Here is a 12,823-nt window from a genome sequence, read left to right on the forward strand (position 1 = left end):
GTTAATAGACGTACTAATATAAGATTTTGATAACTCTATTTTCGTCCCTGGCCCTTTTTCATGCCACGCGTCGGACCCTAATTTCTCTGGCTCCCTTCCGTTTCCTCAATGTGGGAGTCATGGACCCCAGAGCTCTAAAAACTAGAGACAAAGTTGACAAAGAGAGGAAAGCATTCGCACCTGTGGACTTTGGGTATTTACTTTGGCCTCTGGGGAGCTAAGGATGGGAGAAAAATAAACCTGCTTCCAAACACTTTTTTCCCATAGAGTGAACAAATTTCATTTTTTCTTCTATTATTACGCTTTAAGAAATGTTAGATGTGAATTAAATGCATTAAGTTCAATAAAAAATTGCTTAAAGTGGCCCACTCAGCGGTTGGCCCAGTCGGGGATCCCCGACTAGCCTACCTGGCCAGTCCGCCCCTGTATATATCTTAAATAAGCAAAATTTGTCAATGAAGCGGAAACTCAGCAGGGGACTTTAGTTTGTCACCGTCGCAGATAATCAAAGAAAACAATTCTATAAAAACAAGATCATTCCATGAAAACCAGAAACGCAAATTAATATTTTTCGGCATAGCCAGTAGAACTGGAAAACTTTATAAATTCATCATCAACAGATAATCGATCAACAGGCAGACTGGCTTTTGCGATGGTTTTTTATGGGACTGCCGGGACATTACTTAGTGGTTCAAAAACTGAATATCTCACATTTAAACTACTTTGAATATCTCCTCCAGAAAGACTCCGTATATGTTCCACAAGAAAAAACTTGCAATTGGGAGACCTTCTTGAATATAGTCTCTCTTAATGTAGGACGAATATTTGATGAGCCACCGTTTGCTTATAGAAGGCGTAGATAGAACCCTAAAATGATAGGAAGGTTCAGACAAATTATGAGAGGTGTCACCTTTGTATTTGACGGTGACTTTCATCAAACTCTTCCTATGATCATCAAACTCTTCCCTAGAGAATCGTGGGGAGAGGGGCAGTCTGTATTCAATTCCTCCTGAATTGAACACTAAATATATTTAAAACTGGAATGTTAAATAAAGAAATTTATAATTTAGTGCCTAAATAAAGTTATTTATTAGTAAATAAAACATTAAGGTATACAATAGCAAAATATATTTAATTTACTCTTTTGCTACGTAGTAATAAAATACATTAGTAGCACCTATAATTAAAAAAATTACCAGGCGGCGCAGCGTTGCGAAAATGAATCCGCGAGAATGATATATCGTTTAAGAGGAAACTAAAACCTTAGGTGTGAAAACACACTGATCACAGCAAAACCGCGTGACCTGTGACGTATTCCGGCCGTTGACGTAAGCTGTAGTACGTAGCCACAACGTGTGAAATTTAAAGTTTCTTGGATTTCTCCGGGACCCCTTATCAGATCCAGACCAAATTACCATGGGACCATCTGGGAAATATACCTTTCCAAACAAAAAAAGAATTTTTCAAATCGGTCCAGTAGTCTTGGAATAAATCGAAAACATACATAAAAAGCCGCAATACGAAATCATAACCTCCTTTTTTGTAGTCGGTTAAAAAAGTAAGTCCTGCTATGATTGTGATATTTCTCACACTGAATAACTAGTTTTCTCAGCAACAAATCATAATTAGGCATTAATCTGCTCACCTAGGACTTGGATGCAAATAATCAAGTTGTACTAAGCGGAGCCTTTTGTATTTTGCTGCAAAACGTGCATTTCATAGTTAACACCTTTACGAAATAAATCCAACTTAAAACCAAGAATAGGGATAAAAAATACCTGCTAGCTAAGTAGGTCGAACATTTCCCTGAATGCGATTTCGTCTTATCGCCATGTGAAAATGCCTTTGTGCAATGAGCTGACATTTTGGTTAGTGTGAATGCAGGGGTGCCCACTCCCTTCGAGCAAGGCGTACCCCCCTGAAAATCGCAAAGACCCCCAAAGCAATAGCCCCCCTAAAAGAAAGAAAAATACCCCTCAAAACAACCCCTCCCCACCCCTCAAATTTCAATGGCGCAGAGTCTGCGCCATGACCCCTCTAGGTGGGTACCCCTGGTGAACGGCTTCACTAAAACGTATAAAGATTAACGTAGACACACACACACACAAAAAGAAAAAGCATTGTAATGTTTTTACAATTAAATAAAGTGGAAATAAAGTGAGAAAATTACAAAGATAATTCTGCATAGATGGGACGGGGATTCATCCCCCATTTAATAGACCAAAGATAGCATGAAAATGCGCTAAGAGGAATTTGAGAAATCGAAGGGAGAGGGATTAATTTTCCACTATATCCCATCAAATTATAATGCCCTAATATAATAATTCTGTACCCCGATTTGCGTGAGCTTTTCTTTTAATAATCCTTTCGAATAGTGAGGTTCTATTTTACTAGCGACCCTTTGGCTCCACCCCAAAAAATATTTCGTCTTTTGTGGATCCCTATTTCCGCTAAATGTTCATAACAAAAGTTTCAATAGTATCAAAGGAAGATATTTTTAAAAAATTTAATTTTTTTAAATCGAAAGCCTGATACATACACACGCACACACACACACACACACACACACACACACACACAAATTATGCGCTTTAACAGTGTCGCCATCTTTTGAAAATAATAGGAAATAAACATAGTTCTTTAATTTTCTGCAGTCTAAACATAATTAAATCATAAATATTTATTAAATAACAAGAAGGATTGATAACAAGATCCGAGGATATGAGGGATTGAATAAATAACAAGAGGGGAGGAGGGGACATTAAAGGGGGAAATATCTCATTTGAATGATACATAAGAATTTCTGATAGCTTGAATATTCTTTTTTATTCCAAAAACTAGTTTATTAACTTACAATTGGTACCTATTTAAATTTATAGAAACTTAGAACAACACTAGAAAGAAGTAGTAGAACAACACTTAAAAACTAGAAACATTTTTTATCAGAATGCTTTTTATTAACTCAATTTCAAACACAAATGCGAATACGTATTTCATTTTTTCCTTACCTTCACTTTCTATTACTCTTTACGCAACCTATTTACAGAACATTGCAGATATTTAGTCTGAAGTTTGAAAAATTCGCAACCTTCAATTCAGTGCTAAGTTTTTCTCAAAAGCATTCATGAAGTAAAAACGTATGAAATTACATGTGAATACAAATTGCATTTATTTTTTTCAGTGAACGTTTCTTTTTCTTCATAAATATGGTTTACACAAAAAAATCTTTTTTTAATGCAAAATCTGCTTGAGTTCAGTCCTGAAAAAAATATGAATAAAATCAAACCGCAGACGATTTGTGACAATGACTAAGAAAATTTCTCTCTCTTAAGAAAAATCAAAAACAACCGTCGGCATGGTAATTTGAAAAATATGAGCAACATTAACTTAGGTCAAGTGAGGACGCAATTCGTGATTGTTCAAATAATAGCAGATAGTTTGTTGTTTGTTTCACTTTTCATTTTTTAAACCTTCACGCCTCTCTTGAAAATCATCATCTCAACTCCCAGGTTGAGAACCTCTGCTTTTCCCTGACTAGCCCGTTTGTCCCGATTACTCCCTAGGGATTTTGAAACCCTTGTACGTGTGGCCACAGTAAAAACGACCCCGATAAACGGGCCACTTACCGTATTACCCCGCATTATCCGGCATGCCGAAAAATGCGAGTTTGACCAGCATGCCGGGAAGTTCGAATGTTCCGGCATGCCGGATAATTCGAGGTTTATTTTGCAACAAAACAAATGAAAATTTCCCCATTCAGTTCCAATCAGAAAGTAAACCACTAAAGGAAGAAAAATAAATAAATCCCGAAAGTAACCTTCTTTCAAAAAAAAAAAAAAATGTGTATTGCATGTAATATGTGCTTGTTGTTTATAGTACAGTGAAACCTGTGTAAGTTGACCACTTGCGGTGCAGTACTTTGGTGGTCAACTTAGACAGGTGGTCAACTTATAGAGGGTAGTAACGAAAACTGTTTTTTTTTTTTTTTTTTTTTTTTGTCATTTCTTGCCCAATGCATTCATTTTTTAACTAATTGGAATACTTTAAACTCACATTCATTGTTTAACATTACTTTAAAACAGTAAGTAAAAATGTTTTTTAAATATTTTTAGAGATTATTTACCAGAATGACGCGTAAATTATCATACAAATTTAAAATATTTTTAAATCGATCAAAGAAAAAAAATGTCTCATTGCTTATGAAAAACTATTTAGTTGACATTAACAATTCCTAAAAATTCATAACAAGTCAAAAGTGACTTAAATTCTTCATTTGATTTTTTTCTTGTACAGTTGTAACAATGGTAATCTACTTTTCAACAAAATAACTCCTAATGAAGTTGGGCGCATTTTCTTAGGACTTAACATAAGCCCAATGTTTTTCGATAGAAACATAAATATTCATTGTTTTTTTTTTTTTTTCAAAATGCCTGGTTGCTTATTTGATGCATAACTGATTAAACTTTTAGTACAATCTAATGCTTTTGCCAAGTGGTCAACTTACAAAGGGATTTTTTCAATACTCCAAACCAAAGCTGGTGTATATTAGTGGTCAAGATAGACAGGTGGTCAAGATAGAGAGGTGATCAAGTTGCAGAGGTTTTCCTTCATTATATAAGGTAGGATTAATTCCGTTCCTGATAAAAGCGGTCAACTTAGACAGGTGGTCAACTTACAAAGGTGGTCAACTTTACAGGTTTCACTGTAGTTCATTATTAATGAATTCAATTATATGCCAATAAAGTAATCAATTCAGAAGCAATTATCGTTATTGCGATTTGTTCACATTTTTTTTTTAAATAAATTATTTTAGGTTCCATTTACAGAGGTAAGTTTAATTTTTATTTTTCGAATATTTTTGGTAAATTTTTCAGCACTGGTTTAGGGGTGGTAATTTACTGCTTAAATGTTTGCTTGCTTAGTTTTAATTTAATTTTTATAAAATTATTCGTCATTAAAAAATATTTTTCTCGTTAAAATAATAAATGACATTGTTAGTAAATGTTTTTACAAAATTAAACTGTTTATTAATATTAATAAGATATGTATAGAATTTACATTCATTTTGAAGCTGAACATATATTTTTTATAGTGTTAGTTTTTTTTTCTTAACCTCGACTTTTCCGACATACCGGAAAGGACCAGGCAAGTGTTATTGAAAATCTGGTGACCTCCGAATTTTGCGGCATGCCGGATAATGCGGGGTAATACAGTATGATTTCTGGCCTCTTTTAACGGTGGCCATCCTTCACATCTTTCACATTGGAATAATTAATTTGATTGAATTCAAAGAACTGACACAAAGACTTCGGATGTGTCTCTTGCGTACTAAAATTATTACATTAAAAAATTAAATAAAGAAATATCGATGGTTTTTGTTCGCTGTGATAAATTAATTTTTCAAATTCAAAGCATTTCGTCTTAGTGGCGTGCGAAGAGGGTGGACCCACGAAGTAGCGTACCTTGGTGGTCTGGCTCCTCTGGCGAACTAAAGAAAATTTTCCCTTCTTCCCCCAGCGTCGTGCCGATGGGAAATCCCGGATGGTCACTGTGATCTCCAAAAAAATTTTGTGGGGAAAATTTGACTGATTATTTCGACAAATAGAAGACAATGACGAACAATTTTCCTTCGCATTAGGTAGATGTTGCAGTATGTATACGTGTGCATACGTGAATTTTATCACTCGGTAAAATTGGGATTTCATTCGGCATATTCAGAATTCTACCGTTCCCAAAAATTTTAGTTCTCCTCCCTCCATTTCACAAGAATGCAATAAAACCAATAATATTTGCAATTCGTTATTAAATATAAATAATGTACGTTCTTGAACCAAATGAAAATAAACATTTTTCAGTTCCGTTTATAGCAGAGTTTCCCAAACTGTGGTCTGCGTACCCCGGGGATCCCCGAGTTCATGCCAGAGGATCGACCGTGCTGTCCAGCTAAAACGTTAAATATAATTGAGATTTGCCCGAACCATAGTTAATAATTAAAATCCTAATGCGTCATAAAAATACAATTCTTAAAAAAAAAAAAAAATAACGCACTAAAACTAAGATAACAGTGTTTTGTTTACTAACTTCAAAAGTTCATTTTCATTTGTGAACTTGTTGTAGAAATTTGGTGCTAAGATTTTTATCTCTATTTGAATTTAAGATAGAAATTTACTTGCATAACTCAAAATAATAATGTAAGAAATGAACACCAGACAAAAGCTTTGAAAAATATACAAAACAATGAATAAATTAATTTTAAACTGAAAAAAAGCGTAAAAATATATTATAAAGAAATAGATTTAACTATGTCAACTCATTTTTCTTTTCTTTTTTTTCTTTCTTTCTTCTTCTTTTTTTTTTTTTCCTTTCCGCGCGCGCGACAGAGGTTAGTGTGTGTTTTGGGTCCGCGAAGTACGTAGTTTTTCAAGAGGGGGTCCACGGAGGCCTTAAGTTTGGGAACCTCTGGTTTGTAGCAATGTATTTTCCCCTCTATCTCTTTTTCTTGCGAGACCTTTTTTTTATATTTTCATTTTTATTTATAAAAGCATTTTTCTACTCATATGATACATATTTAAAAAAAAAAATATAAATATAAATATATATATATATATATATATATATATATATATTTAATCAGTCGAAATGCCGCCCCCTAACTGCTGTGCCCCTGGCGAGAGCCACTCCTGCCAATCCCTTGTTACGCTACTGGACCCACGGGATCCTTCCTTGAAGCTGAAAGTAAAATTTCTGTTATGAAAATTAAATTATTTCTCTTCGGTTTCAAAGATATTTTTCATCATCTAATCAATTTCACTCATGTGTGACTGTATGACCCAGGACTGCGGAGTCGGAGTCGGACTGATTTTGAACTAAGGGAGTTGGAGTCGGGAGTCGAAGGTTTAAAATTTCAAAAGTTGGACTCGGAGTCAAAATCAGTCATTTTCCCTCAAAATTCGCAACTTTGGCAGTGCTCGTGTGGGGTCGGAACCGGAGTCAGAGTCGGACGGATTTTGGGGTAAAAAAGTCAGAGTCGGAGTCGAAAACTCTAAAGTTCTCGGAGTCGGTCCTTTTTCCTCCGACTCCGGAGCCCTGGTTATGACTGTGCTGCTTTTAGGAATTTCTTGCTACTCCTCTGTTCTGCAGTACATAATTGACTCCTTTTTGTTTTGTTTTTTAATTTTTGCTATCGCTTTCTGAAATCGGGATTTTTCGCCAAATATTGGCAGCCCGGTTCAGAGCGCTGATAGACCAGCTGATATGCTTAAGCTCTTTACTATTTCATCAGCTGCAAAATAAGTGGCATGTGTATTGTGTGACCTTAATTTTTAACTCGCTTTCCTCTTTCTCTCTCTCCTAAAACTCCTCTTTCATTTCTCTATTTTCTTTTTCTGCAATTTTAAATAAAATTCGATTGGCTAGTTTAGATTTAAACTAAGCATAAAGATATTAAGATTACCGCAGATTTTGAGTGTTGTAATCGAGAGATCATATACTTATTGAGTTTCATACTTTTTCGTACGAACCAAGCATATAGAAATAGTCTTTAGAATTAAAAAACCTTTTTTTTTGCCACTCTACGTATTGATCAATTGCTGCTGAATTTTTTTCTTCCAGATATAACTTTTCCTACTCGTAAAAACTTTAAATTAATTGAGTTTGCAATTTTCTTTCAAACCCCTTTAGTTTCTTATTATTTTTATTATAAATTATTATAGTTTTTTAAAATTACAATCAGGATTTTGAGGAACTGGCCAAATTGGAAACAATTTTATAAACTTTCGAACATCAAAAACGGCTGCACCATCAGTGAGCCAAAATTACCTTCTGGAAAGTTTTTTTTTTTTTGATCAAAACCGTCCTTGCATTTGTTTAAACTACTGTATTAGGATTATTAATAATGTTGAAACCAATCCTCAAATATGTTTCATAAAATCCCTAAATTCAACGAAAGAAAAATATTACTTCATTTTTTCAACATCATAAATTTTGTAATTTTATTTGAAATATATAACAATACAAAACCAAAATTTAAATTAAAAAAAAAGACCCCTATCAGAAAAAAAAGAAAAAAACAAACTTATGAGATCTTTGCTGATTATCAATATCATTAAAACGTAGCTGGGAGCACTCAGGGGCAAACCTGCCTTTAATTTTTGGAGTGGCGGAAAGTCTCAACCTGCCGAATGGAACTCCAACTGATTTCAAATGACGAAAATTTTACCGAATAGAACTCCCAATTTCGCCGAATGACGATAATTTTGCCGAATGAAACTCCAAATTTCGCTTAATGATGACAATTTTTGCCGAATGATGATATTTTTGACGAATCAAAATTTGCGGAATACGGAAATTTTTGGCCGATCCCGATGGGAAGTCACTGTGAGCTTCCGTGACCTCCCATCGGAAAACTCTTGCGAACACTCTTGACCAAACCATATCTTACTAACAAGAAAAACAAATAAAAATCTAAAATAAGAAATAACAACGTCAAAATCACGCATTGCAGATTACTGCAGACACGTGTTTCGGTATTACAAGAAACGCCTTTCTCAGTGCAAAAGAAATCAGCTTATGTATGAAAAGACATTCGACGAAAGACACATCCAACTTTTGTCGGATGTCTTTCCGTCCATAAGCTCATTTCTTCTGCATTGAAAAAGGCGTTCCTTATAACGCCGAAACACGTGTCAACAGGGCCGCAAGGAGCCAAGGCGGGCCCTTAGTCAACTTGTCCCCGGGCCTTCGCTCCCCTCCCCCTTCCCCAAAAAAAAGTAGGAAGAAAAAAAGAAGAGAGAAAGGGAAAAAAATCAAAACTGCTTGTAAAACAACACTATTTTAAGTGCCGTAGTAAACGTAAATGCTAAAGGAATAAATTTTACAAACAATCATAATTTTGATTCAGGAATACTGTTTACTAATTAATTCAAAAAGAAAAAAAGACAACACAGAAATTCACACATTAAAACCAAATTTTCATACATTGAAAGTATTCCCATTCACAATATTAAACTTATTTCAAATTTCCTTACTTTGTTGATTTGCTAAATGATTTACAACTTCATCGAAGTTCAAGTTTCCTGAAAGCTTGTTTTCCTGTGTTCGAGTCTAGTTGCCCGTTGCAATGTACTTTAGGAGCGCTATTTGAAAATCAATATTAAAATAAGAGTGTTTGATGAACAGATAGCATTTTAAAAATAATTAATCTTCGTTTATCATGTAGGATGAAAAACTAAGCGTTAAAATGGAATGTATTTTTTACAATGGTGTGTCTAATGTCTGAAGACAATCCTTTGATGAATCTTCGATCCTATTTTCTTGATCAAAGTTATGAAAAGTTGATTATTAAAAATATTGCAGTTCATTTTAAAGTGATAGACTGGAGGAAGAGCGAAAATACATTGAGACGAGCCCCCAAGAGTATAAACATGTAATACTATTCGCAATTCTCAATTCAACACCCTCTCATGATTTCTCATAATCGTTCTTTTTCGGCGAGAGGGGGGGGGGGAGGGCAAACTAGCATGCATATTTTCAACAAAAGGTTGCATGCACGTAACAATCGACGTTTATTTCACCACACACTTTCACCCTCGGGCTAAAAAAAATTTTTATTCTTTACGTTTTCGCTTCTTCAGTTGTTTTTTTTTTTTTTTTTCTTGTTTGCTATCTCCATTTTTTTCTTCCTTTCTATTTTTATTTCTTTTCTCTCTCTCTCTTTCTTTCTTTCTTTCTTTTTTTTTTTGCGTCAGTGTCGCTTCCCCCCTCCCTTAAAGTCCAGGTCTATAGTTTCCGACTAGGCTGATGGCTTCTCGTCGGGCCGCATGTCTGCAATAATCTGCAATTTGTGCCATTTAACATAGTCATCTCTTATTTTACTTTTCAGAACAAAGGTATTTATTTAACTTTAACAAAACTCAAAATCTGTTCGTCCGTTTAGGGAAAGCTACGATGCCACAGACAAAACACACAGATAGGCTAATCATTCAACACCCCTCTTTTTGCGTCGGGGGTTAAAAATAGACGACGTTTCTAGACGAACTGAAATACACGTGCTGAAAAAAGTGAATTCTGGAATTTGTGGAAGGAAAGGAAAAGAATGGGGTCTTCTTGAAGCTCTCCTAGAATTTAGAAAGTGGATTCTTGTAGTTAGACAACGTGGAGATATCATAGTGACGTCACGTTTAATGTCATTGGGATAGGAAAAACGACTAAATTCATTTGAAATGGGCGAATCAATAAATTTTCAAAAAATCGGTTGGAAAAATTGTTAGAACAAAAGAGACGAAATTCACTTGAAATGGGTTAATCATTTAATTTTCAAAAAATCACTTGGAAAAATCAACTTAATTTCTGAATTATAATAGCAATGAAAAATGATAATTATTATATTTTTTAACATGATTAAAAATAAATAAGAAGAAATAGGGGGAGTGGGAGAAGAAAAACTTATAATAAAAAATCAGAAGTTCTGACCTTCGCGGTAGATTCAAATTATTCTCTACTAAGAACGAAAAGCCAAACGAATTTTATAAATATGGCGCATGAGAAAACGAGATTAATACGCTCTTTTTATCTCTGATTCCACTGGGATATCATTCAGTATAAATATTCATTATCGTCATAATATATTAGATTCTGCGTCATTCTATCTTTATCTGGTTTGATTTATAACTTCCTTTTTCTCTGCAATGAAACGGAATAAAATATCCTTTCAGATCATTCTGCCGGAAAAACTGACCCAATTAAAATGCTGCTGCCCAACGCTGCGTATCGAATTTTTTTATGTTCAAACATCCTGTACATAGTGTTTAGTGATAAGCCCTGGTAACAGTGGCTCAGCGAAGGGGGTGGGGTTGGGGGGGGGGGGCGAAAACACCCCTCAGAGCCATAGGTTTTAACATAAATGCAAATGCTAATAAAAAAGTTTATGTGTATGAAGTGGCTGTTTCGATCATACAACCTCTTCAGAAGGAATTTTTGATCAAAAAATCCCTTTCGGAAGGTATTTTCATCAAAAAAACTCCTTCCAGAAGGTATTTTTGATCAAAAAATCCCCTCCAGAAGATACCTCTGGCTGCGCTAGTGCCTGGTATATAACCCTGTATCAATAGAAAGAATGTATCTGTTGCATATTTAAATTTTCATATAGTTAGAAACTATATTGAAAAAAGATTTTTTGAGTCGAGTTTAAGATAAAAATTAAGGATTAAACTTCCATTTTGAATTTGTTCATATTTGGTGCATTTGCAAAGAAAGTGCAATGAACCGGCTTAAAAGTGGGAATAGGGATAGCACACATTAACATTGCAATTTGCAATTGACCCATACCAAATTTGAACTCTCTCGAAGTAGAAAATTCTACTTGCAATAATCAGGTTTTTCCAGTTTACTATGGAATTTTCCTACGGAACTTCATTGACCCCGGCTCTTTGGTCCATGTAAACGGACTCATTTCCATTTTGGGCTCAATTTGCTCAATATGAATTTTGTTTAGCACATTGGCCATGGTGGCCTGATTGGTAAGGCGTCGGACTCTTAACTGGTGGGTCCTGAGTTCGATGCCAGTCGGTCGAAGATCCTGCTTGTTCATTAATGGTGACTGGGACACATTAAAGATGTTCGTGGTCACTGAGTCCTCCAAGTTCAGGAGGTTGCTCGGTCTCCAGTTTGGATTTAAAAAAAAAAAAAACAGTTCTCTTCAAGGCCCCATCCAACTGGTTAAAGCACGCGCGGTTGTAGTAACGGGGGACTTTGGTGTTGCACGAATGCTAACTTTTCACTGTTGTAAAAATTATTTTTAGCTACCAGTTTAATGATTAACAGAACGCATTTGTTGAGTGTATTGGCCTTTAGCGAGACTACGGCCCAACCGGGTTACAAAGCTTCCAACGAGAGCGAACAATAAGTCTCTGGATTCCGCAGCTTCGCAAGAATTGCAAGCCAAGTGAGATGCTTGATACTTGCAATTCTGTGTTAGGGTGAGACATAGTTGCAATAATGCTTTTAGACCTGCTTATCAGGAAGGTGCCAGGCTACTGATTGAAAGACTATAAGTTTTCTCTGAAGTTTCCTGAAACGTGACTGGCTTTAACCGAATATATTTCTGAAATATTTAGAAAGATTCACAAGGGTGGTTTCAGGCAAATTACTGACTTTTAACGGAAAACATTCTGTTTTTTGCAAGATATGTTACCGGCACAAATTGGGAACATCTGCCATTATTTTCCATTTCCAGGAACGTTTTTGAATCGTTCAGGAGCTGTAAACAAATGATGTCCCTTTTCTTCAACGTACTTGATCCCCCCACCCTTGTCACAAATGTGTCACGCTTCACCTTAGTACCCCTTCCTAGGAGTGCACCCCCAAGAGCAAGGGCAGACCCACTAAATATCACGACCCCCCCCCCCCAGAAGTAAGAGCCTCCACAAAAAATTAAAAAGTGAAAATTACCCCTCAAAACACCTCCCTCAAAAATTCAATGGCGCAGTCTTCGCCATGACCCCCCCCCCCCCATGTGGCTACCCCTGCCCTTTTCCATCCCTTGTCCCATGTACAGAGGACTGGTCCAGGCGAAAAACGGCCCAGGCGATTACACAAAACAGGCCTTTAGCTCAGGGGTCAATGTCTAGTTGCCCATACATTCTAATGATGTTTTCAATCGAAGGTGTAGGAGAGCCCTTCAAGGATGATGGCGCTTCCCCGGCCAAACAATCAAAACCTTCCTCCCAAAATGAGATTTAAAAAAACTTCTATAATTACACCCCCAAAATATTTTTTTTTAAAAACATTAAACTTCGTCAAATTATTTAAAAAATGGTCGGATCCT

Source organism: Uloborus diversus, chromosome 8, assembly GCF_026930045.1.
Source record: "Uloborus diversus isolate 005 chromosome 8, Udiv.v.3.1, whole genome shotgun sequence".
Classification (NCBI taxonomy): Eukaryota; Metazoa; Arthropoda; class Arachnida; order Araneae; family Uloboridae; genus Uloborus; species Uloborus diversus.